General features: G+C 44.3%; 1 protein-coding gene across 2 annotated transcripts in view; it reads left to right on the top strand.

Moving 5' to 3' along the window:
• The window catches only part of CEP135 (centrosomal protein 135), a 642,577-nt gene that overhangs the window by 552,543 nt on the left and 62,644 nt on the right, over positions 1-27,390 (top strand). The gene's annotated exons all lie outside the window — the stretch shown is intronic.

Below are 27,390 nucleotides of genomic sequence, written 5' to 3'. Positions count from 1 at the left end.
GCCTCGCACGCTAAGCATGGTTTGGGGTTATTCTGTGTAGTAGTTATTTAAATATTTGACTGAGAAGGGGGTGCCCTCTTCCCGCAAAAAATAGAGATGTCTCCCAAGATGCATTGCAGGATCATGGTTTTCAGAAATGAAACAACCTCTATTTTGTTTTTCTCTGATGCGAGAGATATTTGCAGCTATAACCGAGGTTATGGGAAAATGAAACACAGTAAAAAGCTATAGGTGGGTCAGAAAATATACAAATGTCATCGGGGTAGAGGTGGGGGATGGCTAGAAGGCACCAAGTGAAACTTGAGAGTTGGAGGGGGTCTGTAGCATCAGCTATAGCCACGAATAGACGACATCTGAAAGCAAACTCCATCACAGAAGCAGCGTGTGTTTTGGGGTGAAAGGGAGAGGACAGGTGAATTAAGGAGGTCGTCTGGGGAGTGGGTTGTAGCTGGCACAGATGAGGGGGCACGTGGTGATGGCCTGGGGGGCAGGGAAGCATTTCGTTTTTTGCTAGTTTTGCTGATATTCGCGGCTATACCCGAGGCTACAAAGGACTACATATACCCTCAAGTGAGAGTAATTCTATATTCGTGGCTTTATTTTTTGGGGGTGTCTGTGTTTCATTTATTTTTGAAAGTTATTTGTATAGGTATAGTGACGTCAGGGTTGCAAAATCACTGGCCACAGACAGAGGCCATCGTGTTACGCTCACCTGGTCTCTGCGGAGGCGTTGGGGCACAGTTGCAGCCCTCTCTGAACTTGAATCACCCCCTTCAGGACTCTCCCTCAGTAGAAAAGCTGTGAGCAGTGATACGTGGTGATACTGCTCCTGTGTGGAGATAAGAGTGTGTGAGTGCGCCAATCCGTGATTGTTGTACCTCTCGAACCCTTCTCCCCAAAGTACAGTTTCTGTTAGCATACACCTGCCCATAAAGCTCACCTGTGAATTATGGAAGATAAGCTCTACGTCCTGCTAATTCTGGCAGGGGAGCGTCGAATGGGATCTAGTTCCTTCACTGATCCCTGATAAGGATTAGTCCAGTCCAGCTGCGACTATGCTTCTCCTTATGATTGGTAAGTGTTTCTTGAGCTCTTGTGATTCTGTTCGTTCTGTTTAATGTCTTTATATGTTGCTCCTATTTATGCCCGCAATAATGTCGCTCTTCTGTTTTCTTCCCTTAGATGGAAATGTGGCCTGTTAGATGGCAATGCAGCCTCAATACAGCTGTGTGATGCGAGACGCGGCCGGATGGAAGAAGGATGCTACTGCAACGTTCGACAGCCGGTAAGTGATGGTTTAAGGAAAAGCGCGAAGTATGGCGAAGCACAACCTTAAACTGACCGTTTTTTCGATGTCTTACCTTGTCTTCTGTTTTTCCTTGCAGGCGCTGCTGCCGACGATGCAGCGTGTCGTGCTGCGGTGCCAAGATGAAGATTTATTTCAATGTTACTGCATCTGCTTAATGGATGGAATGTTCAAGGTTAATGCATCTGAAGTGCTATGTCCATAATAAAAGCTTTTTGGTGTTAAATGGATGTTCTTGATTACTGTTGTTCATGAGCCTGGCGCCAAAGGCGCCAGGACAGTGTCCACTTGGTCTTCTTTGCATGTCACCCTTGCATGCCTGTGCCCCTGACTTCATGACCATGACACATCGTCAGTGACCTGGTAGGTATTAGAGAGTCTTTTTTTATTTTGGATGTGTGTTTTCAGACTTTTGAGCATGTGAGACTTTGGAGAAAAATAGAAGAAAATAGTTTAACAAAATTAATATAAAAAGGAGCCATTGTAGTCTAGTTTTAGATGCGCCATACAATGTATTTTAGGTTGTGTATTCTCACTTAAGGTATTATATTATGTTGCTGTGGAATGTTTGTTATGTATTTTTCTATGCTTTCTTATTTTTCTGTTACTTTAATGAGTAGTGTTGTACTGTATTGATCATTTACGTTGGATTGTGGTATAAAACTAAGTCAGTCCCCCTTTTAACTGACTTTATGTAACCGCGGTTATGGTAAAAGGTAAAATTAACTGTAGCCGCAGGTATAATAAAAAATATTTTTTGTTATTTATTGTATCTGTGTATTTATGTATGAGTAGTCCTTAAAAGGACTGTTTTGGGGTACACTATGTGTAGAACTTTAGCACATCAGGAGTACTGTTTTGTTGTTATGAAAGTAACACTGCATTTCCTTCCGTCATGTCTATAGAAATTGGCCATGTTGAACTGTATGTTGTTCAAAATCCATAATTGTTTGTGGTCTATCATGAATGCTGAAACTACATTATTAACATTTCTCTGGGATTTCGCAATTTTACCATTAAATCTGTTGGTCATCTCCATTTTTGCCTTTCAGTGAGATTGGAAAAGATGAAAATGGTGCGAAGAAATAGTTCTATTAGTTTTCCCATGTCTTGTTTTATCAAAGTAAGGGACACCCCTCGTACATTCCTCAAATGATTGCCTCCACAATGAATTAGTATGACGTCTGGGTGCCCTCTACTTCTCAGTCTCATACTCAAGGATGTTGTCAAGCAGCATGGGCGTAGCCACGTGAATATATTGCAACGTTTGATTGGTGCGTTTGTTCAAGCACATAAAAGTCACGTGTAGACGCAGAGCTGCAGCGCAAGGATTTCATTGGTTGGTGGATCTTGCGTGAAGATTGGTAGACGCATTAAGGGAGTTTGACGTCCTATTGGCTCATTTCGCACATGCGGGTCACGTCAGACGCCATGGGCGTATTTGCGTGAATACATCCCAACGTTTGATTGGATCGTTCATTGACACGCATAAAAATCATGTGTAGGTGCGGAGCCGCAGCGCGTGATATAATTGGCTGGCATATTAGGCGCAAAGATATGTAGCGGCGTTGAAGGATGTCAACGTCTATTGGCTTATTTCACACATGCGGGTAACCCCGAGTCGTTCCTGCATGTAGCCGCGCATGCATCCTTAGCAGATGCGGCTATAAAACCATTAAAAAAAAAGGTATAGAATACATATGTATGAGCAGTAGTCTTGGACATATTTATTTAAAACTATATTAGTGTAGTCTTTCTACACAGTTACTTTAACACTTTAATAAATATTTGTGAACAGTACATATACATATAAATACTTTAAAAAGTTAAGTACATATGCAAACATATTTTTTTGTAACAGGTTTATTTGGGGAGAATGTGGTTGCACAATTGCTTCTTATTTTACTTTCTAAACATAATGCATTGTTTTGATTAGCCAAATTGTCTGTGTTATTAATGTTAATTATGTATGGAATAACAAAACCCTTGAAATTCACGGAAAAAACATTAGTTGCAGGGACCTTAGGCAAGCAATACATTGTAACAAAACCCTTGATATTCAAGGAAAAAACGTTAGTTACAAGGATGTTAAGTTGAGAACTTAATGCAACAAAACCCTGGAAATTCAGCTACCGACACCTTAAGTTCGCGCTCCCTGTTGCGCAGACTATGACCACAATAATGACATCACAGATCACATCACTATTGACATCACTGATTACATATTGTATGAGAACAATGATGACATTCCAAATGCCATCACTGGTGACAACACTAATTGCACTGTATATAACTGATTACATCAGTAATGATATTAGACATATCATTTATAAGTTAGCTCATGAAAACTTTGATTACCTTAATAACAATTTAGGCCGTGGACTTGGCCATGACAAGACTGGGGTCATTGGCCAGCACCAAAGGGCATAGTGGTCGGTTAGAGTTCAAAGATACCAATGTGCATGGTTAAAAGCCATCACTGTGTTAAAATATACAGTGGGCAACATTGAATACTGTAGTCAGTGGCCATGGCTAAAGTTCATAGCTGGTGCCCATTAATATGTCCGAATATACAGTTGGCACAGCCAGAGGCTCTGGCCACTGGCTAGTATTGTGTTGAAGACCATGGCTAGTGGCTGTTTAGTGTACACATCAGAGTTGGAAGCTATAAAAAAGAAAAAAAGGGCGCTGGAATTAACATGGATGAAACTCCCAATCAATATCACCCGGCTGGAATGGAAGAAATGTGACAAATCTTACAAAGCACTAATCGTGGATACGAATACAAATTTCTTCAATTCACAGATAGAGCAATCTTCCAGTTCAACCAGTAAACTTTTCAGTATTTTAAAATCATTGGAAAAAACGAAAGCTTCAGAACTCCCAGTTACAGTCTCAGATCGAGACTGTGCCCACATAGCGTCAGGTTTCAAAGAGAAAGCGTCTAGGGCTAGGGATAAAATCATGTCAGCAATAGGGCTCAGTGACCATCTGTGGGGCCCCCACCAAATCCTTGCATACCTGTTCCTTGTTTCTCCTCCTCCCCTATCTCAGCCATGGAGATGTTCATTATGCTTTCCTCCATGCACCTGACAACCTGTCATCTCAATCTCCTTCCACCCAAGCTCATCCTGGGACATAGAGATCTGTTTGTACCTTTTCTCACACAATTCGTTAATGCCTCCTTCAGAGACTAAGAGGTCCCTCTTGATCTCAAGAAAGTCACCATCACACTGACTCCAGGAACCTTAGGCCAATTACAAATAGCCAGTTTTTGTTGAAAATCTTAGATAGGGCAGCCACGATCCAGTTACAAGCATTTATGGAATCTAATGATAAACATCATGGCCGGCAGTCAGGTTTCCGCCCCCACTACAGCACAAAGACCGCACTAGTTGACCTCCAATCCCATTTACTAGACATTGTTGAAGCAGGGAAATCCAGGATGTTGATCCTGCTGGATTTATCGGCGGTGTTCAACCTCATGGACCACAAGCGTCTACTTGAGTGCTTCCGACAGCAAGGGGCTTGTTCACTAAAAACGATCAATTGGGTGAAGTCCTTTTTGATGAATCGAGAGTCCAACATTCAATGGGGTGCAGCAGCTTCTCCGGTTTCCCCCATCAAATATGGCATTCCCCAAGGACCATCGATGTCACCTCTCCTCTCCTCTTTATATGTGTTCCTTTTGCTCCTTACTGGAAGACTTATGGGTCTTCTTTACCAACTATGCTGATGACACGCAGTTGGTCATCGAGTTGAGTGGGGACTACCATCAGGATTCACTGACATTAAATAACATCTACAACACCCTTGAGGAGTAGATGCCATCCAGTTGGTTATGTCTTAACGGCAATAAGACCGAGTATAAGACTTCGGCTCTACCCAGCCTCGTGCAAGATTGGATCCGCTTATGTGAATTTTTTGCTCCAAGGCGATAAGATCCCGACCCAACCAAAAGTGAAAACCTTGGTGGTCTACATGGAGGCCTCCCTTAATTCGGATGCCACTGTACAAAACCTTTGAAAGACCTGTAATTACCATCTCAGGCTCCTTTGGGCTATACGCCCATTTCTCAGTACAATGAATTCTGTAACCATCACACGTGCAACGATTCTGTCTTGGTTAGACTATTGTCACATCTTACTAAAGGGAGCATCAAAATCTAACCTTCGAGCATGTCAGGTTATCCAGAATGACGCAGTTCGGATAGCTATGGCTATCCCAAGAAGATCTCACATTTCCAACAGCAGAAAAGAGCTATACTGGCTACCTGTACAGGAACGTATCCAGTTTAAAATGGGGCTTCTAATTCACCACTCTCTATATGATAAGGCCCCTGTATACCTCAACGCACTGGTCTTTCTGTACACACCGGTCAGAAATCTGCGATCATCCTCAATTGTCCAGCTGCAGGGAAGTAGAGTTAAGAGAGCTAGAGGATTAGGTAGATCTTCCGGACAATGGCACCCTCTTTCTGGAACTCCTTACCCCTGGCAATCAGAGCAACGTCCAGTTTGAGTCATTTAAAAAAAAACTCAAACGTATCTTTTCAAGTAAACTCCCAGGTTTCTATTCTTTCTCCGTCGGCCCTCTAAACTACTAGGGTACTTCTATGTCGTCTTTTGTCCCGTGCTTATGTTGTCCTCTGTGTTAATGTCTGCGCCCGATGCCTGTGGGCTGTTGGGCACATTACAAATAAATATATTATAAAATATATACTGTACAGTGGGCATGGTCAAAAGCCATAGCTAGTGACTGGTTAGTGTTGTGTAATACACAGTGGGTACGGACGAAGGTCATCGCTAATTGCATTTTATTATTTTAAAATATACAGTGTACATGGCCTAAAGATGTACAAACTGCTCAAGGTCAAAGGCCATGGCTAGTGGCCCATTTATATGTTAGGATATATAGTGGGCACAGCCAAAGATTGTGGCCAGTATTGTGCTAAAGTCCATGGCTAGTGAATAATCCGGTTGAAAGCTGTATCCACTGGTAAAGGCCAAAATCCATGGTTGGTAGCCTGTCAGTGCACATGAATGAAGGTTGTGACCACTGTCCATAGCTGAAGGCTATAACTAGTACCCATGCATGTGTTAAAATATATTTGGCCATGCACACTGACCGTGACTGAAGGCCATGCTTAATGCCAGTTACTGTTGTATTGTAATTAGTGATGTCATCTGTGATGTCATCATTGTGGTCATAGTCTGCGCAACAGAGTGCGAAGTTAAGGTGACTTTAGCTGAATTTCCAGGGTTTCCACGTATTCCTTATCTTTGATATTTCCTAATATCCAGCTTGCTGCTTCTGAAAAAAAAATTCCCACTAGAGGGCACTGTGCGTCGACGCCTGTCGAGTCAATGTCCCTCAGAGGCCTCTGTGTCGATGTCATCACAGGTATAAGCAGCAAGCGCAGCATCCGTTGCTCGGTTTCGTTTTTCTGCGCTTCACAACTTCGGTAACGCAATGCACGGTTTCGTGATATTCATCGAATTTCTTGGATTTTACTGTGAAAAAGCTTTCCATAAAAGGGCATCGTCCAACTGGGAAACACCTGAAGTTATCCCAGTAGTTAACAAAAGTTTAACAGCTAAATATAGAGCATCGACTTCGGACCTTCTATATCTTTCAAAGCACCTAGCACCAGAAAGCCTGGTTGTAGAGGCTGCAACCTCTTTGTGAAAGCAAAATGCCTATCTCACAATCCCGCAAGGTAGGGATGACAAGAAATAGGATGCCATGGCCAAGAAGGTTTTCTTGGCCGGTAGCATGGCGTTAAAGTCTGCGAATGCCACATGTACACTGGCAAGGTTTACTCACACCCTTTGGGAGTGTATTTCGATGGCGCCTGACCATATCCCCGAATGGGAGGAACAGGACGGTTTCTTGAACCTTATCAAGGATGGAAAGAATGCTATGTGCGAATCCCTCCAAACCGTTCTCGACTCTGTTGACAGCATTAGCAGGGCCATGGCATCTAGTACAGTAATCTGCAGGTTTGCGTGGTTGCGGAAGTCGGGATTTGCCCCAGACGTACAGTCCAGACTTCTCAACATGTCCTTTGACGGCACAATCTTCCAAGGCGCCAGCCAAATCCCTTTGTGCTGCTATAGGCAATATCCAAACCACCCCACAGGCACGCCCTGGAGAAGTAGGTCCTTTCGCTATTATTCCGCATTCAATAAGAGGCAGAGAACAGCTGGCTCGAAGAGGTCAAAGACTATTCCCTCCTGGTGGACGGGGTAGAGGTAATAAGATCGCAACATCAGGTGCTACTTTACTCTCAGCATCTGCGTCAGCCGCCCCAAAACCTCTGAGGTCTTGCATCACAAGACAGTGGTAACACAACATCTGACAGAATGGCAGGCTATTTATTACTTCAGATGCTTGGACATTGGAGACAGTTGCCCAAGGTTACTGCCTACCTTTCCTACAAACACCTCAGAGTCATCCACCGGGGGACAAATCTTTGAAGGTTCCGGATCCGCTCCTTATGAAGAAGATTTTAACCCTGCTAGAGAAAGGTGCTATAGAACCAGTACCTGTAGCTGAGAGGAACAAGGGTTGGTATTCCCCGTAATTTCTAATTCTGAAAAAGTCAGAGGGTTGAGACCCATCTTGGACTTAAGAGACTTGAACAAGTTTCTCAGGAAGGACACGTTTAAGATGGTAACACTTTCTCAGATCCTTCAGGCCCTCTAGCTTCAGGATTGGTTGGTGTCATTGAACCTTCAGGATGCTTACTTTCATGTGCAAATCCATCTCAAACACAGAAAGTACCTGAGGTTCGTGATTGGCAACTCTCACAATCAGTTTCAGGTTCTGCCATTTGGGCTGACCTCCGCCCGTGGTTTTTCACCACGTTAATGGCGGTTGTGGCAGCGAGTCTCAAGAGAGGGGGAATTCACGTCTACTCGTACCTAGACGATTGGTTGATTAGGGCCAATTCCCCGGAACAAGCCCTAGATCATCTGTTAAGTTTGCCACTCCCTCCACAGACTGGGCTTCTCCCTCAACTTCAGGAAGCCCCAAATGATAGCATCACAAAGACTCCAATTTATCGGAGCAGTCCTGGATGCATCCTTGGGAAAAGCCTCGCCACCAGAGGTGAGGGCTCAAGACATTCTACAGATGGTGACAAAATTCCAGAATGCCCTGCATCTTCTGGCCTACGACTTTGAGGTTGCTGGGCCTCATGGCATCCTGCATTTTTCTGGTGCCAGAGGCTCGCCTGAGAATAAGATCTCTTCAATGGCCTCTCAGGACCTAGTGGTCACAGTTCTCGGGAAGGATGTCAGATCTCCTGCTGAAGGGGCCCCTGAGGGACCAGAGAGAGTGAAACGTACATCAGTTACATATATACAAATCGAGCACCTTACAATCAGCAATGACACAGTATGACACGTTTGATGCCACCCTCAATTCATTTCCCTTTGAATTAGAGGCGATGATTGACCAGTATGACAAATATGACACTTTAGACCACCATATTTAGTAACAGTTTGCAATCTTCAATTTTACAGACACCATTCTTTATTTGCGAGAACACAGCGTTTCTGTTTTTCATGGGCAAGCTGCGCGTAGGAGACTGGCACATACCAGACTTCACTATCTCTTAGTTTCAATTCTCGCTCTAGAGGTCAGCCCGCTCTCAGGGGCCTCACTGGGCTCAGAAAGGGGGGCCGTAAAGAAGATCATAATTCAACTCTTTAAATGCTAGTTTCGTACATTGCTATTCTTTCAGGAGACTCGCTGGCATTCGTGTACTGATTAAATGCCTTGCTCCCTGTCTTCAAGAATATGTGAGGGAGGGAATTGGGCATTTCTGTCTGGCTCTCCAGTGTAATGTTTCAACATGTTTCTTAGCCTTGGACCATTGAAGCGAAATAATATCTTCAGCAAAGCAGTTTTACATGAGGCAAAACTGGCAACGTTAGAGAGAGCAGAGAGAGAAAACAAAATGGCGATTCTGGTCATTTTAAAATGGCTTCACTCTAGTTGAACTAATAGCTAAGTAATAACTTATCACTAATGAATATTTATTCTTACACTGTAAATGAGGCGGTTGGTCTTCGGCCAACCAATTATCATTCATTTCTGGACCTTCAAGGGGTGTTTGGTTTTTCTGGACTGACACTACAAATCCCGAACAAAGTCTCACTGGACCTTCAGTGGTGGGCCTATCGGGATTTTTTTTTGAAAGGAGAACCTTTTTGGTAACCATGGCCGGAGATAACAGTAGTGATGGAAGCCTCACTCACGGGGGTTGGGGAGCCCATACCAACGATTTGACCATCAGCGGTCGTTGGTCTCCATCGGAGTCCAAACTACAGATCAACCGTTTAGAGCTGAGGGCAATCAGACTAGTGCTGAAGGCCTTCCCACCCTGTATGGGGAAAGAATGTCCTGATAATGATGGACAACACAGTAGCCATGTACTACCTCCAAAAAGGGGAGGTGTAGGGTCACTACCACTGTGCAGAGAGGCAATGCAGCTCTGGTTCTTGGCAATGCAAGAAGGAATCTCTCTCTGTCGGCAGTTCATCTAGCCGGAGAGAAGAACACGACAGCGGGTACTCTGAGCAGGCAGAGCACAGTCTCGAGTGGGAACTAGCTCAAGAAGTACTTCAAGAGATTTTCACCCTTTGGGGAACCCCTGAAGTGGATCTGTTTGTGACCAATGTCAACCGTAAGTGTGAACTGTACTGCTCCAGGGAATTTCCCCCGAGAGGAGCTCTAGGAGACTCATTCGTAGTGGATTGGGAATTTCCACTCCTCTGCGCGTTTCCTCCAGTCCCCGTCATTCCTCATGTAATGAGGAGGTTCAGGAAAACCATGTTCCTAATTACCCCAGATTGGGCCAGGAGAACGTGGTAGCCGGACCTTCTGGACATGTCCATCTGTCCTCTGATTCGTCTTCGACAAAGAGAGGATCTTCTCTCGCGAGAGGAAGGTCGGGTTCTCCATCCGGATATCAGGACTCTCCGCCTTCACGCATGGTTTCTGAGAGGCTGAGATACAAAGATTGGGACCTCCCGGACAACGTAATGGAGGTTTTGCTTTCGGCCAGAAGGCCAGCAACCAAATCTTTATACCGCTGCAGTTGAAATACGTTTTGCAGCTGGTGTAGAGATACGAATGATGATCCTTTTTCATGCAATACACCGATGGGGTTATCTTCCCTTTGCATTTAGCAAATCTTGGACTCCAGATTGGTCCGATCAAAGGTTACCTAGCAGTGCTTTCCATATTCAAGCGCACTGCTGAGGAAGTTTCCTTCTTTAAAATACCTCTGGTAATACCATTTTTGAAAGGGCTAACTAATATTTATCCCCCAATTCCTTTTTGAGTCCCCTTGTGGGATCTAAATGTAATCTTAAACGTTTTAATGGGTACTCCCTTTGAACCTCTTCATTTGTGCCCATTAAGACTTCTTACCCTCGAAACAGTCTGTTTAGTGGCAATAACATCTGCCCGAAGGGTGAGTGGGCTACAGGCCTTGTCTTGCTAGCCTCCTCACACTGTCTTTCACAAGGACAGAGTGGTATTAAAGGTGAAGCCTAACTTCCTCCCTAATGTGGTTTCTGAATTCCACATCACAAAGAAAATAACCTTGCCATCATTTTACACTCCTCCACATACGGGACAAGAGGAAGAAAGGCTGCACGGACTCAATCCAAAGCGTGCTTTGGGCTTTTACATTAGCAGACTTGCTAAATTGAGACAAACTGACCAATTGTTTGTGGGTTACACAGGTCATAATTTGGGCCTAGCCATTACCAAACAAACCATCTCTAGGTGGATTACTTTAACAATTGCAGAATGTTATAAATTGCTGTTAAAGACCTTCCAGAGCATATAAGGGCTCATTTAACCAGGGGTATCGCAGCTTTATCAGCTCTTCAGAGGAGTTCAAATAAAGGATATGTGTGCAGCTGCCACATGGTTGTCTGCACACACCTTTACAAGATACTATAGTCTGGATTCCTCCACTAGCCAAGAATCAAAATTTTTCAAAGGCAGTACTCTGTGCATACCTAAAAATAAAACAAAAAAAAATCTTCCTCCTCCTGATCATATTACTGCTTTGGGAGAGTATCAAAGATAAGGAATACGTGGGAGGACGCAATCCATTCGAAGAACAAGTTACTTAACCATGGTAACGTTCTTTCAACTGGATGTTCCTCCCACGTTTTCCTTATCGTCCCTCTCATCCTTCCCTGCAGTAAAAAGTCTGCGCTCCCTCAAGGGTAGTAACCATCTAACTCAGAACTCTGCTTCGCTATTCAAAACGGAACTGAGAAACGGATGCTGCGCGCGCTACTTATAGCTGTGATGATGTCGACATCGGCACAGAGGCCGATGAAGGGGCATCAATCGACAGGCATCGAGGCACAGCGCCCTGTACTGGGGAAAAAAGAATTCCAAAGCAGAAAGCTGGATGTTAGGAAAGATCAAAGATAAGGAATACATAGGAGGAACATCCAGTCGAAAAAACGTTACCATGGGTAAGTAACTTGTTCGTCTTTCGTAGTTTGAAGCTTGTTCAATTAAACCAATGCTGCTTTGTAGACATTATTGCTAGTCTTTCCTGTGGGAGCTATTGTGAGCAAATTGTCTTTGTTTCTAACTCTGGAGCAAGACACATAAAGCTGACCATGAGAAAAGCATGAATCCTGTAAATCGATTACAGCTACTTTGAGTTTGAGCGTTGAGATTGTGCAGCAACATTATTGATGTCCCGATCTACAGCCAAGGCAGCAGCAACCTCAATATAGGTGCAGTACGTGTAGGGCTGAAGTGTGTAAGCTTTGTACTGTTGAGATGGCATACATTCATCAACTTCTGTGGGAAATTAAGTTTCTGTAATTGTCATGAGAGATTTGCCACGATGTGATGGACAGTGCCATTGCGGACACTATTGAAGAGACATGCACCATTTCCTGTCACTCGCATTACTACAAAAGCACTGTTTCCTGTCAAAAGTAAGTGCCACAATTATCACCTAGAATGCTAATAGTGTGGAAAGTTTATGAACAATGAACTGCTGAAGTTTTCATGAACTGTATGAACAATAAAGGTAGAACTACGGTGCGAAGAGCCGTATGGCAGGGGTAAGCATTGAAGACTGCTTAAAAAAAAACAGGAACCTACCCACATGCCAAATTTTAGGTTTGTAGCATGTTGGGAAGTATGCTTAACATTTTGAACAGACACACACACATCCAAGCATTGCAGATCGCTTTTAATAAAAACAACTTACACATTTTTTTATATTTTATACTTTTTCCATTGTCTACACCATGGAACCTACCCACATGCCAAAATTCAGGTTTGTAGCATGTTGAGAAGTTTGCTGAACATCATGAACAGACACACACGCATATCCACAAATGTCCATTTTATGTTTATAGAGATCGATTGTTCATACAGTAGTGAAGACCGTGTTAACGTACTATTGACGATTTCCTTACTTCTATTTAGTGTGTTAGTTTAAAATAAGTATCAGTCAGTACAGTAAAATAACAAGTGGCATTGTTTTTTACCACCCGTTTCTGTTTTCCCTGCTTCAATAATAGTCCTTGGACTGTGCATAGTGGTACTCCTGTTAATACATCAGTGCACGTTTACAGCATCAATCTGGTAATCATGGGAAAGTTTTGGCTGACCCTGGTGAATTGCATTACACCACAAAGAAAGAGAACAAACTGGGGATAATTGTACTTTCTTGGGTTTCGTGTGAGTTGCGAAGGTTTTTCTATTAAATAGGCATCATTATGACTCTACCTCCCACTGTTGGCACTCAAAGGCTCATAATGGATCATTTGACGGCATACCTATATTTTGCTCTATGCATTCCCTTCACGCAGAGAATCGGGCTTGGATGTGGACCCTCTTCTTGGACAGGACGGAGAGTCTGTAATTCCTTTTTAGTTACTGGCTTGCCTCCTACTCCAAAGGCAATACAGACTCTGTCCTGTTCAAGAAGAGAGTTCACATCAAACCTTGCATCTCTGCAGTATCTAACAATACTGCCAAACTCTTTAAAATCTGCAAGGAGCTGGCCCATCCTCCTGCAGTATCCACCTCTCTTGTTCCCTCCCGAGCCCTCTGTATGGCTCTGGCTTCTCACTTCAACTAAAACTCACGACATCCTGTCCTCTCCTCCTCCTCTCACTCTACCTCTCCCAGCCCCCCACTGGCTCCCTCTCCTCCTCCTTTCTCCTCTTTCTCTCCGACTATACTTGACGAGCTTTCTAGACTAGTCCGATCTATGAAAGTGCCATCCAAATAGGTGCTCCGCTGCTCCTTCAGAGCCCTCAAGGACCACATTGACATCATCGCTCCAGCCTTAGCTGATTGCTGCAATCACTCTTTTGCTGCTGAAACTTCCCCTCTCTCCTCAAGTACTCCCTTGTGCACCCCCTCCGTAAAAAGCCTTCGGCTGATACTACCTGTCCAGCAAACTATCGCCCGATCTCTATCACTCCTTTCCTAGGCAAACTCTGGAAAAGCTGGCCATCTCCCAGCTTACTCGCCACCCTGAATCTGTTGATTGTCTCCATGACCATCAGTCTGGCTTCAGAGCAGCCAGAGGCATGGAAATTGCTTCCCTGAACATCTTTGAAGATCTGCTCACTAATCTTGATTCTAGCCTTCCTTCTGTCCTCATCCTCCTTGACCTTTCCTCTGCTTTTGACAAGTTCAATCACGCCATCCTGATCGCCCAACTACATGAGAACCTGGGCATCACGGATCAGGCCCTGGAGTGGTTGTCCTCCTTCCTTCTGGACCGACCCTCCCAGGTCCAACTTGGGTCCTTTTTCTCCACCGCCTCTCTCTCCACATGTGGTGTCCTCCAGGGCTCTAACCGCTCACCCGGGCTCTTCAATGTCTACCTGGCCCCTTTGGCCCAGCTTATCTCTACCTTCTACAACTTTCAGTGTTCTGCGGATGACCTACTGCTCTCTTTCAGGCTCCCCTCAGCCTCCTCTCCTCTCTCGCTCATTCCAGACTGTCTATTAGTGATTGAGGATCCTTCTCATTGGGACCTCTGCTCCTGCTTTCCTTTTCACTCTATCCATCTTCCTTGGGCCCTCCTTCGATTTCCTGTAAGGCAAAAAACCTTGGTGTCATCTTTGACTCCACTCTCTCCTCACATCACAGACGTTGCCAAGAAGGCCCGCTAGCAGCTGCATCTCCTCAGAGGTATTCTTCATTTTCTCACTTTCCCCCAGAGTCTCACTGTCTCTAGAGCGCTGATTCTCTGGAGGCTGGACTACTGCAGCAGCCTCTTTCTAAATCTGCCTTCCTCTACTCTTTGCCATTAATCCAGAACAGGACTGCAAGAATTTTCCTTGGCCTCAACCCCAGGGACTGTATCTCTCCAGCCCTGAAATCTCTAGATTGGGTCCCGGTGGCTGCAAGGATCAAGTTCAAGACCCTTTGCAATGCCCACAAGGGTTTTTGGGGCCGGGCCCTGCACTACATCCAACTACCTCTTCCAAACACCTTCCTTCTCAAGCACTTCGCTCAGCCACCTCCAACTCTGACAGTCAGACGATTCTCCGGGCAGAGAGCGAGGGGTAGATCTCTTTCCTCTGCAAATGCCTCCCTCTGGAATGGCCTCCCTGCCCCTCTCAAACTTGAGCCGGACCACCTGAAGTTCCGGAAACAGCTCAAGACCTTCCTTTTTGCCTCAGCTTTTTCTCTCCTGTCTGCTGCACTGACTGGTTGCCTGACTACCCTCAGAGTCTCACTGGGTTCCATGCTCTTTCATGACCAGTCTCCCCCTGCACTGCCTTCAGCCTACTACGCATTTGGGGGCTGTAACTGGAACACGACAGTCCCTTCCCCTGCCCCTGCATTTACCCAGAGCAATGCTACCCTGATTGCACTTCCCCCTCCTCCCTGCACTCTCCGTTGTTGCACTTGCACAAGCTGAATGACTCAAGGCCTAGTAAGAGCGTTTGTTTTGTCCCCACTCTATCTACCCTCCCTTGTCTTGTGGCGCATAGAAGAACAAGTTACTTACCAACTGTAACGTTCTTTCGATTGGATGTTCCTCCCACATATTCCTGATCTTGTGATAATCGTATCCCAGCTTCAGCTGCTTCGGAATGTTTTTTCACCAGGGGGCGCTGTGTTCGAGACCGCAGAGTCAAAGTCCATCGAGGGCCGGCGTCATCCGCTGTATAAAGGGCTCGAGCAGTGCACCTTACCTCAGTTCTGTTTTTACGGTGTTCATGGTCACATCAGCTGATCAGCTTTTAAGTCCTCAGGCTCTTAAGGAAGTTAGAGTGCAACTGGCGTAAACTGTATGGAGGGGTAGGATGGGAGGGTCGATGAGGAATACGTGGGGGGAAGACCCAATTGAAAGAACGTTACAGTTGGTAAGTAACTTGTTCTTCGAATGGCTTGTGTCCTCCCACGTATTCCTCATCTTATGATAGACTCCCATAGCAGTGGTAATTTTGGAGATGGGAGTACTATACATTTTTGTTATGAACTGAATATGAAGGACAGCTTTTGCAAATAGTCCTCCTTGATACGAAGTAGGGTCCAAGCAGTAATGCTTTACAACGGTGTGCATTGACGACCAGGTGGCCGCAGCACAAATATCCTGCACCAGGACACACCTCTAAAGAGCCGTGGAAGTTGCCATGCCTCTGGTTGAATGAGCCCTTAATCCATCTGGAGGCTCTTTCCCAGCTACTTTATAGCATTCAAATATTGCTAAAATTATCCATCCGGACAGAGTTTGTTTAAATACTGCAAGGCCCAATTTGTGCCCAGTATATCCAACGAATAGTTGGTCACACTGTCGGAGATTTGACAATCTGGAAATGTAGAAACTGAGAGCCCTTTTAGGGTCCAGTCTATGTAACCTTTCCTCTTTCTTACTAGCGTGAGGTGGAGGATAAAAGGAAGGTAAAACAATCTTTTGTGACAGATGAAAATCAGACACTATTTTAGGCAAGAAAGATGGTTTGACTTTTAAAATAACTTTATCCCTATGGAAAATGGTGTGAGGAGGCTTACAAGACAGTGCCTGCATCCCACTTACCCCGTGGGCTGATGTTATAGCTACTAACCGAATTGTCTTAAGAGTGAGCAGTCTTAATGGGCAAGAATACAAAGGTTCGAAAGGAGCGCACATGAGAAATTTTAAGACTAGATTTAAATCCCAGATGGGCACCTGAAAAGGTGTTGGAGGGTATACATTTGTCAACCCTTTCAAGAATTGAATGAATAAAATAGGACACCTCTTCCAAGGAGCGCTTAAAGATAGATAGCGCTGCCAAGTAACATTTTATAGTTCCAACTTGGAGCCCCAAATTGGCTAAGTGTAAGAGAAAAGAAAGTACTGTTGGAGTATTACAAAGAAATTGATCCACATTCTTATTCCTGTACCAGTCACTGAACTTGTTCCAACGACACCGGTACAGGAATTTTGTTGCTGGCTTTCTGGGCGAAAGCAAGATCTCCATTACGTCATCCGGAAGGTCCCAATCCTTATATCTAAACCTCTCAGAAACCATGCGTGAAGGCTGAGTGTTTTGACCTTTGGATGGAGAACCGACCTTCCTCTTGCGAGAGAAGATCTTCTCTTTGTGGAAGACGTATTGGAGGGCAGATGGACATGTCCAGAAGGTCCGGGTACCACGTCGTCCTGGCCCAATCCGGGGCAATTAGGATCATGGTTTTCCTGAACTTTCTCAACCTCCCGATTACGTGAGGAATCACGGGGACTGGAGGAAACGCGTAAAGGAGTGGAAATACCCAGTGCACTACGAACGCGTCCCCTATAGCTCCTCTTTGGGGAAATTCCCTTTAGCAATACAGTTTGCAATTCCGATTGGCTCTGGTCACGAACAGATCCACTTAAGGGGTTCCCCAAAGGATGAAGATCTCTTGAAGGACTTCCTGAGCTAGTTCCCATTCGTGGGAGACTGTGCTCTGCCTGCTCAGAGCGTCTGCCGCCGTGTTTAGCTCTCCGGCGAGGTGAACTGCCGATAGAGAGATCCCTTCTTGCATTGCCCTGAACCAGAGCTGCATTGCCTCTCTGCACAGTGGAAGTGATTCTACGCCTCCTCTCTTGTTGAGGTAGTAGATGGCCACTGTGTTATCCGTCATTATCAGGACATTCTTTCCCTGTACAGAGGGCAGAAAAGCCTTCAGCGCTAGTCTTATTGCTCTCAGCTCCAATAGGTTGATATGTAGTTTGGACTCAATGGAGGCCAACGACCGCTGATTGTCAGATTGTTGGTGTGGGCTCCCCACCCTGTGAGTGAGGCGTCCGTCACTACCATTATCGCCGGCCATGGTTGCCAAAAAGGTTCCCCCTTGAGGATATTCTCCCTGCAAGTCCACCATAGGAGATCTTGAGCCACTTTGGTCGGGACTTGTAGAAGGTCTGACATCTCCCCCGAAAACTGGGACCATTGATTCCTGAGGGCCCACTGAAGGGATCTCATCCTCAATCTGGCCTCTGGCACCAGAAAAATGCAGGATGCCATGAAGCCTAGCAACCTTAGAAAGTCGAAAGCCGGTAGATGTTGGGCATTTTCAAACTTCATTACCATCTGCAGAATGTGGTGAGCTCTCTCCTCGGGAGGCGAGGCTTTCCCTGAGGAAGTGTCCAGGATCTCTCCGATGAATTTGAGTTTTTGGCTTGGAATCAGTTGTGACTTCTTGTAATTGAGGGAGAAGCCCAGACTGTGTAAGAAGTGGCAGGTCAAGGCCAGATGTTCCTGGGCTCGTTCGGATGAACTCGCCCTGATTAGCCAATTGTCCAGATAAGGGTAGACGTGAATCCCCCTTCTTCTGATACTTGCTGCCACCACCTCCATCAGTTTGGTGAAAAACCTTGGGTGGAGGTCAGCCCAAATATTAGAACCCAAAACTGATAATGAGAACCACCAATTGCGAACCTCAGGCACTTTCTGTGCTTGAGATGGATTGGCACATGAAAATAAGCATCCTGAAGGTCCAATGAAACCAGCGAGATCTGAAGCTGAAGAGCCTGAAGGATCTGAGAAAGTGTCACCATCTTGAACTTGTCCTTCCTGAGGAACTTGCTCAAGCTTCTCAAGTCCAAGATGGGTCTCAATCCTGCGTCCTTCTTGGGGATGAGAAAATGGGGGAGTACCAGCCCTTGTTCCTCTCCGCTACAGATACATGTTCTATTGCACCCTCCTCTAGCAGGGTTAAAATCTCCTGAACAAGCAGCGTGTCTGAAATTTTTACAGAGTTGGCTCCCGGTGAATGATCTTGAGGTCTTTGATGAAAAGGAAGGCAGTAACCATGGGTCACTATTTCTAGTGCCCAGGCATCCGACATAATGCCCCGCCATTCATCGAGATACCTAGTGATTCTGGCTCCCACCACGGTTTTGTGGGTTAAGACCTCAAAGTAGCCGCTGCTGTGGCTGATCTAGCACCTCTCCCTTTTCCACCACGAAAGGGTTTTCTCTGTTGGCCTCTCTGACTGGCCTGCCCCCCTCCCTTTTCCAAAAGAGGAATAGTAGCGAAAGGGGCGACTCTTCCAGGAAGATGAGCCTGCGTAAGAGGGTTGTTGAGGTTGCCTTATAGCGGCGCTGAGTGATTTTGCTGCCGCTTTCGAGGTCTGCAGCTTCTCCGAGCTCTCATCCGCCTTGCTGCCAAACAACCTCAAGCCGTCAAAAGGCATATTAAATAGTCTAGACTGCACATCCGGTGCAAAACCAGATTTCCTTAGTCATGAGAATCTGCGCAAGACCGTGCTAGATGCCATGGACCTGCTTATACTATCCGCAGTGTCCAATCCTGACTGAAGGCATTCCTCCATAGCCTCTTTACCATCCTTCACTATAGCAAGGAAACCATCATGTTCCTCACCTTCCGGGATGCGTTCAGCCGCTGATGACATGCAGTCCCACAGGGCATAAGTAAATCTTGCTAATGTGCAAGTGACAGTCGATTTCAGGGCCATGCTGCCTGAAGAAAAAGCTTTCCGGGCCCATGCATCAACTTTTTTATCGTCCCTGTCTGGTGGTATTGATGGGTAAGCTGATCAGGAGATGGATGTTTGGATAAATATTCTGAATCTGATAAAGCTGGTCTACATTTTGGTACCAGTTTCTTATTTACTACTGCAACCGAATCAGGAGTATTCCAATTTACCATTACTCTTTTTTTTGCAGAGCTTTATGGAACGGCAGAACAGGATCTTTTAAAGGACATTCACTCAGGATGTCCGTTATGTCACCCTGGTCAAAATCTGGGGAAGCTGCTTTCCAATCCATAAAATCAATGACCCTTCCTATAAGGTTCCTATAACTGGGACCAGCATGATCTGTAGGGTCTGGCCTTTCAAAATCCACTTCAGGTGAAGTGTCTAAGCCACTTGCATTTTGGAGAAAGTCATAAAGGTCTGTTATTTTAGACTGTGTCCACTAATTCCTCAGTAACGTCTCTGGCTCCAAATCTAACTCCAGCTGGAGTGACATCCTCTTCAGTTGAATGTTCTTCATATATAGATGACATGGATCTAAAAAATACCTGTCTAGGTTGAAGGTGGAAAGTCTTTTCAGGCAAAGAAGGTGGAATTTGCCTCGGCGTGGACAATGGTGTCGACTTGGGTCTTGGTATCAAAGAAGGCCCTGATAAAGGCGTTGAAGGCGTCGATAGGCTAGACGCTGGCTGTGTCGAAGGAGGCTTTGATGCTGTCGAAGGAGGCTTCGATACAGCTAAAGGTGTCTACGTCCTCTTCGTCATCGGTCTCGACGCTATGTTAGTCGACTGTGTCGAGTCTTGGCTTCGATGCTGATTCCACTAGCCCCAATTTATGCACTGAAGGCTTAGACTTAGTGCGAGGTGTCGGGGAACTTTCCCTTGAAGACATTCTCGATTCTTTTTCAACCCTTGCATGTTTTCAGCTTGATTTTTCCAGTGTAATTTTTAGAGTGAGTAGAGGCATGATCACCACGCTGCAACATCGAGGGGGGTCTGGGCCGCTTTCTCGAATATTTTAAGCATCGAAGCCCTGAAGGCCTCCCATTTTTCTGGGGAATCATGCTTTGAAGGGTAAGTTATTCTCCTCTCAGAAGAGGACGAGGAGGAAGAAGACCTATGACGTCGCTTCTTTGACTTTTTAGTCGAAGGCGAGGAAGATTTCCTCGAGCGACTCTCCGATCTCGACCTCCTCGACTCGTGATGAGATTTTCTATCGGATTCATCTGAATCCTTTTCTTTTCGAAGACTTATATTTCTCCTCCCCCACCGCCAGCTTACCTCTGCGTTCCCTAAGAGCCTTATTTGACATGGCCTAACAGGACCCGCTCTCATCCACCCGATGGTCTCGGCTGAGGCACCAGAGGTAATTCCGATGGGTATCGGTTATAGACCTCTTCCTGCCACACTTCAGACATTTTTTGAACCCTGTTGTGTCGGAAAAACAGAACTGAGGTAATGGGCGCTGCTCGAGCCCTTTATACAGCGGATGATGTCGACGCCCGACGGCAGCCCTCAAGGGACTTCGACTCTGCGGTCTCGAACACAGCACCGCCTGGTGAAAAAAAAAAATTCCGAAGCAGCTGAATCTGGGGTGCGATTATCATAAGATGAGGAATACGTGGGAGGACACACTCCATTCGGAACACTTGTGTACAGGTGCATTATAAATTAATTATCATATCATGCGTGCTGGTTGACAGAAAATGTAATCCCACTTACTTGTCAGTTAGGTAATTCTCTCTGACATTGTAGACAGTGCTAAAGAATCTGTTATTGGAACCCCCTTCCCCTCTGATACAACAATATTATTTGGAATAAAATACCCCATAATATACAATTTGAATTGTTACAAGTCACCGATGAGTTCTGTTCTCTTAAAAAGGAATGGGGTAATCGGGCAAGTTCCATAATGAATTCACTGAACTCTTATGTGACTTAGTGATGCAGTTTGTCTTACTGCACTCTTTCTTCATTATTCTTGTCAACCTCTAGGCCAAGAGCTCCAGTCTTCCATTATCAAAATAATTTCTCAGCAATATAGATGGTCTGCACTTTACCCGTTATCCACCCATAACAAAGGGCATCCAGTGATCTGTGCCAACTGCATCTGACATTCTTGGAAACTACTGGCATTTCTTTGTTGGGACCTTTTTATACTTTTTTTCCATGCTTATGGGCATAACATATCTGCATAACTGTTATTTTACTCAATAGGGGGTTTGATTGCTATATTTTTACTTTACTTTATATTATTTGTAGGGTGCAACCAGGTGCCCCGGGGGCATACGGGCACCAAAACCTATTAGGATGAGCAGTCTTAAGGATATGTAGCAACAGCAGCAGCTGCTCTATTTAAATAGGTGAGTTTCGAGTTTGCTCTTAAAGAACTCTACTGTAGGGCAATTTCCTAGCGTTATGGGAAGGGCATTCCACTTAGTTGGGGCTGCCATCCAGAATGCCCCTTTTTTTACCGACTCCAAAAAGGTTTTTGGTATGTGCAACTTTTTATCTTTATTTGATCGCAAGTTGCGTGTCACTTGATTGGTTTTGAAGTCTTTTGGCTATATAAGCCGGGAAATGGTCTGTCGGTGATTTGTAAGTAATGATCTATAGTCTAAAGTCAATTCTCTCTGTGATCGGCAGCCAGTGTAGTTTTCTCCTTAGCTCTGACACATGCGCAGACTTTCGTAAACCCATAATTGTTCTAATGGTGCTATTCTGCACCACTTGGAGTTTTGCTAGCTCAGTTTTTCCCACTCCAATAAGGAGGGAGCTGCAATAGTCGATTTTAGCTGAGATTATAGCTCTGGCAATGGTTTCACAACCCTTTTGGTATCAAAATTGCAGCTGACGTGTGCATTTCTTCTGATGAGAAACAAAGCAATATGTGTTTTACGGTGGAGTTCACCTCTCTAACAACATCAAATAAAAGATAGCTTGAAAGAACGTGGTATGAAAGATATGGGGTATGATCTAATTGAAAACAGGCATACTTGCATCATCTTCGAAAATACAGTGTATTGCTGTCCACTGCTAACAAGCAGCACATAAAACACCTCATTGAATCTGCTACCTCTTAAAAATAAATTTAAAAGAATCCTGCAGAGGGTAAGGAGCCTGACTTCGGCTCAAACCAAGAGTTCATACTCAAGCTCTGTGTGATTCCATTGCACATTTGTCACACACGGACGATCAATTTAACTTAGACTGTGATTGATAGCAAACCACACACCACTATCAACCCTGTTTTTAACCTTCATGATTAATGTACTCCTTTCCAACAGTTGCGTGTGTAACTATCCTCTTTCAGTTTCTACAATTCAGGTCATTAGTTCTGTGGAGTAAGCGGTCTGGGTCCCTGATGGATGCATTACCTGCAAACAAGTTTAAAAACTAGCATCTAACTTCTTAGTTGCCAACTGTTTCAAGGGCTCTGAAAACCGCAATTGTCAACCCCCTGTTTAAATATACACTAGTTGGCTTTCTGATAACTTTGAACCTATTTCCAAATTAGCATTCTTAGTGAAACGTCTGCAACAAACAGCAACCCAGCCTCATTAAGACTGTGGACCCACGCAGTTTGGACTTACCAACCCATTGAGAAAGATGAGACTGTCATAATGGCCTATCTCTGGTGATCTATGGTTAGTTAAAAGTCATTTCCTATCCTACTAATAAAATTACATAATTCTTTATTTTTATGTTAAAGCTTTTGTTTATGCTTTGGTTATGCATGAACATTTTATTCGAAATTGTTTCAATAAAAGCAATTTAAAAAAAAGAAAAAAAAGTTTACCTTACAAATGATTAGCATTTTCTTAGCAGATAGACTTTATGTGCTATCTCTGCTGCATTTCAGATTGAATTTAATATAATCTAAGCATGGGGAACCACAGTAATCGTCTCTATTTTCTTTGGTTTTTAGCATTTATAGGCCCTCACTCTATAACTATTACGCCAGTTATACCCAGCTACTGGTTAAGCAGAGCGAGCACGCAGATTACTTTTTCCAACTGCCTTCTTGCGAATGATCGCTGGATGGCTACTCACAAACTCAAAACAAACAGTACAAATAAGGTAGTTCTACCTTATTAGAACTTGCGCTCACGGTTAGCCCCCAATCCAGGGTGCTGCAAAAGTTCCAATGACTGTAATAATTCTTCATACGTATATACCATTGGTACTTTGATGTGTACCAAAAAATGTTTTATTCACATTTTTGATAAGTGCATTCGAAAAAGCACTTAAATGTATACAGCTGAGCAATCGTCATAGTCTGCCTTAAATGTGCATTAGCCAATGCATTTCAGTAAAACCTTTGTCATGGCTGTACATAGGCATTATTGCGCTTTATAAGGCTAGTTAAATATCTGTCACAGCTCCAGTGAGCTGTTCATCATATTTAAAGGTACAGGGTTACAGGCAAAATATACAAATCACAACAAATTATTGTTCATGAAAGAATAAAAAAAAGCACATACCATCCATAGTTGTATCCGCCAGTTCCTGCCAAAGTGAAATCAAGAAATAAATAAAAGAGCATTTTAGTTTCAATACATGTACAATGGTAGTAAATTAAGGAAAAGTCCATATTAACATCACACCTGATCGAATCTTACTCTAATTCTCAAATGCGTGTGGAAGCGCATGCAGAAATCGGCCCCTGCTGAGAGAAAGAACGAATCCTCAGCCAGTGATTCCTTCTAAAGTGTTTTTAGTAAAGGCGCTGAGCGGGAACACGGACCTCTTGTATGAATCGTAATCCAGCTTCTGCCTAACGAACCGCGGTGACGTGTGCTCGTGCAGACTTGCAACCTATTTAAGCGTCGTCATGGAGACGGTGTGAGGCGTCGTGGTCCAGCTGGGAGGCCGGGGCAGGTACGCCTCGCGCCCCACCCCAGGGCTGCACCCGGGAGCGGGGATGTCTCCATGGCGACCGAGACGCCGGTGGAAGTATTTCATTATTAAGGTCGCAGGACTTTCGACAGAAACGCGAATGCAGCGATAATAGAATAAGATGGTGTATGTGACAAAAAAGTTACGATACGCAATACATGTATAAAGCTCTGGTGGCAAAGATGTTAAAATCGACCCATACGTTATTCTACAGCTCAGTATCCTGCGCTTTCTAAAGAAGTGTTGTAAGAGCCATTCGGCGAGAATTCAAACCTGTTGTAAATGATCAGAAAGTTCAATGTGCAGAGAAGGCTAATGGAATACAAAACAAAGTGGACAGTAACATAAAATGGAAGAGTGCACAGTTATTTTTCTAAAAAATTGAATATTTCATTAAAGAAGGATTAATGACATGGTGCCCACCTCTCCTCTTTCTTTACTCACAAACTCAAGTCAAGATGACTCACAGCTGTACCTCAAGATCAACTTCATCAAGGACATCCTTAGGCTCAAAAACTGCCACTCGCTCATCCAGTCGTGGATGGCCAGTGCATACATGAAGTTCAGCCACTCCAAGACCGAATTCCTAATCCTCACTGTGATGAATCCTACTGAGCCATCACCAAACCCCAGCCTAAAGTTTCCTTCCATGTGGCCAGGGGAAGGCAGCCGCTACCTGATCCTAACCCTGGTGGCTTTTTATAAATGTACACGTCCCCGCCCATACAACTACTCAAAGAACCTGCCATGGGAAATCGTCTAGACAGAATAATGTTGGTGCCTCAAGGGTTCAAGAATTAAAAGTGAAACCCATGAATTGTCCTAATTCCACATTAAATAGAAATCCTCACCCCAATGAGGAATATCAAACTCTTGTCACAACCTCTCCTGTCTCTAATCATTCTCAGTACCTAAAACAGTCTTAATTGTAAAATGTAACAAACTAGTATCACACCATTTCATATGGACTTCATTAACCATAATGCTTATGGTATTGGGATGAGGAAGAAGGGTCCAGAGGCAATGTGCATTCAAAGTGCTGTTTGTAAAAAGGTGATGTCTAGTTGTGGACCACAGCACCTGAACGGGACATTTAAGTCCGGCTGGAGAGAGGGCAGGAAGAAGATGAAGTTGCAGGCCTTATAGGAGGCTTAGCTGTTGAAGCAGAAGTTATCCGTGGTGCAGGAGCAGCCACCAAAAGAAAAACCAGTGGGTGCCATCACAAAGGGCGAAGGTGCGCAGAAGTGCAGAATACGTGCTGCAGGAAGCGGCGTGTCAAGAAGAGGCCCAGCTGAGGAGACGTGCACCCAACTTAGTGAAAAAGATGCTGCAGAAGATCAAGAGAGCTGCCAGAGACCAACGTGCAATACATCGAAGGTACGCGGAAGCAGGAGAAAGGACGGAAGGGAGACCTAAGACCCGCTGCAACACCTGATCGTGAGTCTGAGCAGCTGACAAAACCATTGAGTTGGCGAACTGTGAAGGCTGACTCCGGGCCACTCTGCGTAAGAAAATAATTGAAGTTTAATGATTTTGAATACTGAACAGTTAATGAAAGAAAGCAGAAACCACAGAATTTTAAATATCAAACAATTAATGAAAGGAAGCAGAAACTTCATAATTGTAAAAACCGAACAATTAAAGAAGTGGAGCAGAAGTAGCAAGAACGCAAGTTCCCCCATAGGGGATTACAATTGGGGAAAGCTTACAACCAGCATTGCCAACAGCCAAGAGGCTGTGAGAAAACTACAATAAACTAACAAAGTTATAAATCCCTTTTAGGAGATACACATTGGGGAAAGCTTATATCCCACATGGCTAACAGCCAAGAAACTGTAAAACAATACATAGGCGACAAGGGCACAACGCTCGCTTTTTGGGATATCAACTGGGGGAAACTTGTAACTCAAACTGCCAACAGTCAAAAGGTTGTCAAGAAGCATTTAAGAGACACTTTGAAAATGACCCTTCTATATTAAGTTATCAGTTTGGGGAAAACTGCAACACATATTACCAAGAGTCAAGAAAAGGCAATTATTGTGCAGCCCTCCTTCCAAGAGAGATTGGTGTGGATAATCTTGGAATCACTATTGCCATCAAAGTTGAAAGTCGTCGTAGGAGTTTTCTTCCTGGCATGCAAGTATACCAGGAAAGGGATTATAGTAGTTAGTCCTGGAAGGAGAGTGTACCAGGAAACACGAAGATGGTTTGATGAAATATATCTATGGTAAAAAGGTGTGGCAGAAAGACCTTTGTTGAAAGCAAAGAATTATCAAACTTATCATGTGTTTTATGAACTGTGCTATTCTGACAAAAATAGTTTATTTGAAGATCAGCCAAGAGAAGTTGTTGTGTTGTCCTGACAAGTCGTTCATTTGAATGGTGCTAGTCTGACAAACGTGATTCAATTGAAGAATGTGTAATTAACTAAGAATTGTTGAGCATTTTGAAAAGAACAATCGCTTTGGTTTTGATCTTGTGTTATTGAAGAAAGACATTTACCTTTCAAAGAAGGATATTGTGGAAAACATCAGTTGATTTGAATTTTGAAACATTTGTGGAAAAGACATTTGCTCTGTCCCAGGGAAAGACACAGTGGTTGGAAGAGACTTTGTGTTACTTTGAACAGAACTTTGTTAAAACTAAACTGTGCTCTATGTATTCCTGAATTTATCCAACGGAAGGGACTCTCTCACTGGTCACAAGGAGTGCTTTCAAGAACATTTAAGTTTGAATTGATCATTTGTTTTGTTGAACTAAAGTTAGCCATACTTTCCTTGTATAATGGTGTTGTGTACATTAGGGTCAAAGGCTTTTTGGACACTAGGTCATTCTTTAGTCTTAGTTTTCCAGTCAGGGCCTTCCTTGTTAGGTTAGGAAAAGATGGGCATTTAACTCACCCCGTTTTATTTAATAAAAAATGTCATCTTTTGAGAAAACGATACCTTTGTGTCTCTCGTATTTCTGACCCCTCACATCACCAACAACACGAACACCCAGACATGCAGACCTCGCTACCAACCATGTATTCTTAGGGCTTTGCACCCAAGCTCACCTCCTGTGCCAAGTCCACCGGGTTTCACATCTCCAAACACCTCTCCTTTGTGACACACATAGCTAAGAAAAAACTCAGACCGCTTTTTATCAGCTCTCCATCCTTTGGAAAGTCAAGCCCTTCCTCCCTCT

Source organism: Ambystoma mexicanum, chromosome 6q (genome assembly GCF_040938575.1).
Source record: "Ambystoma mexicanum isolate Mex_15411 chromosome 6q, UKY_AmexF1_1, whole genome shotgun sequence".
NCBI lineage: Eukaryota > Metazoa > Chordata > Amphibia > Caudata > Ambystomatidae > Ambystoma > Ambystoma mexicanum.
This window is presented reverse-complemented; position numbering and strand designations above follow the sequence as displayed.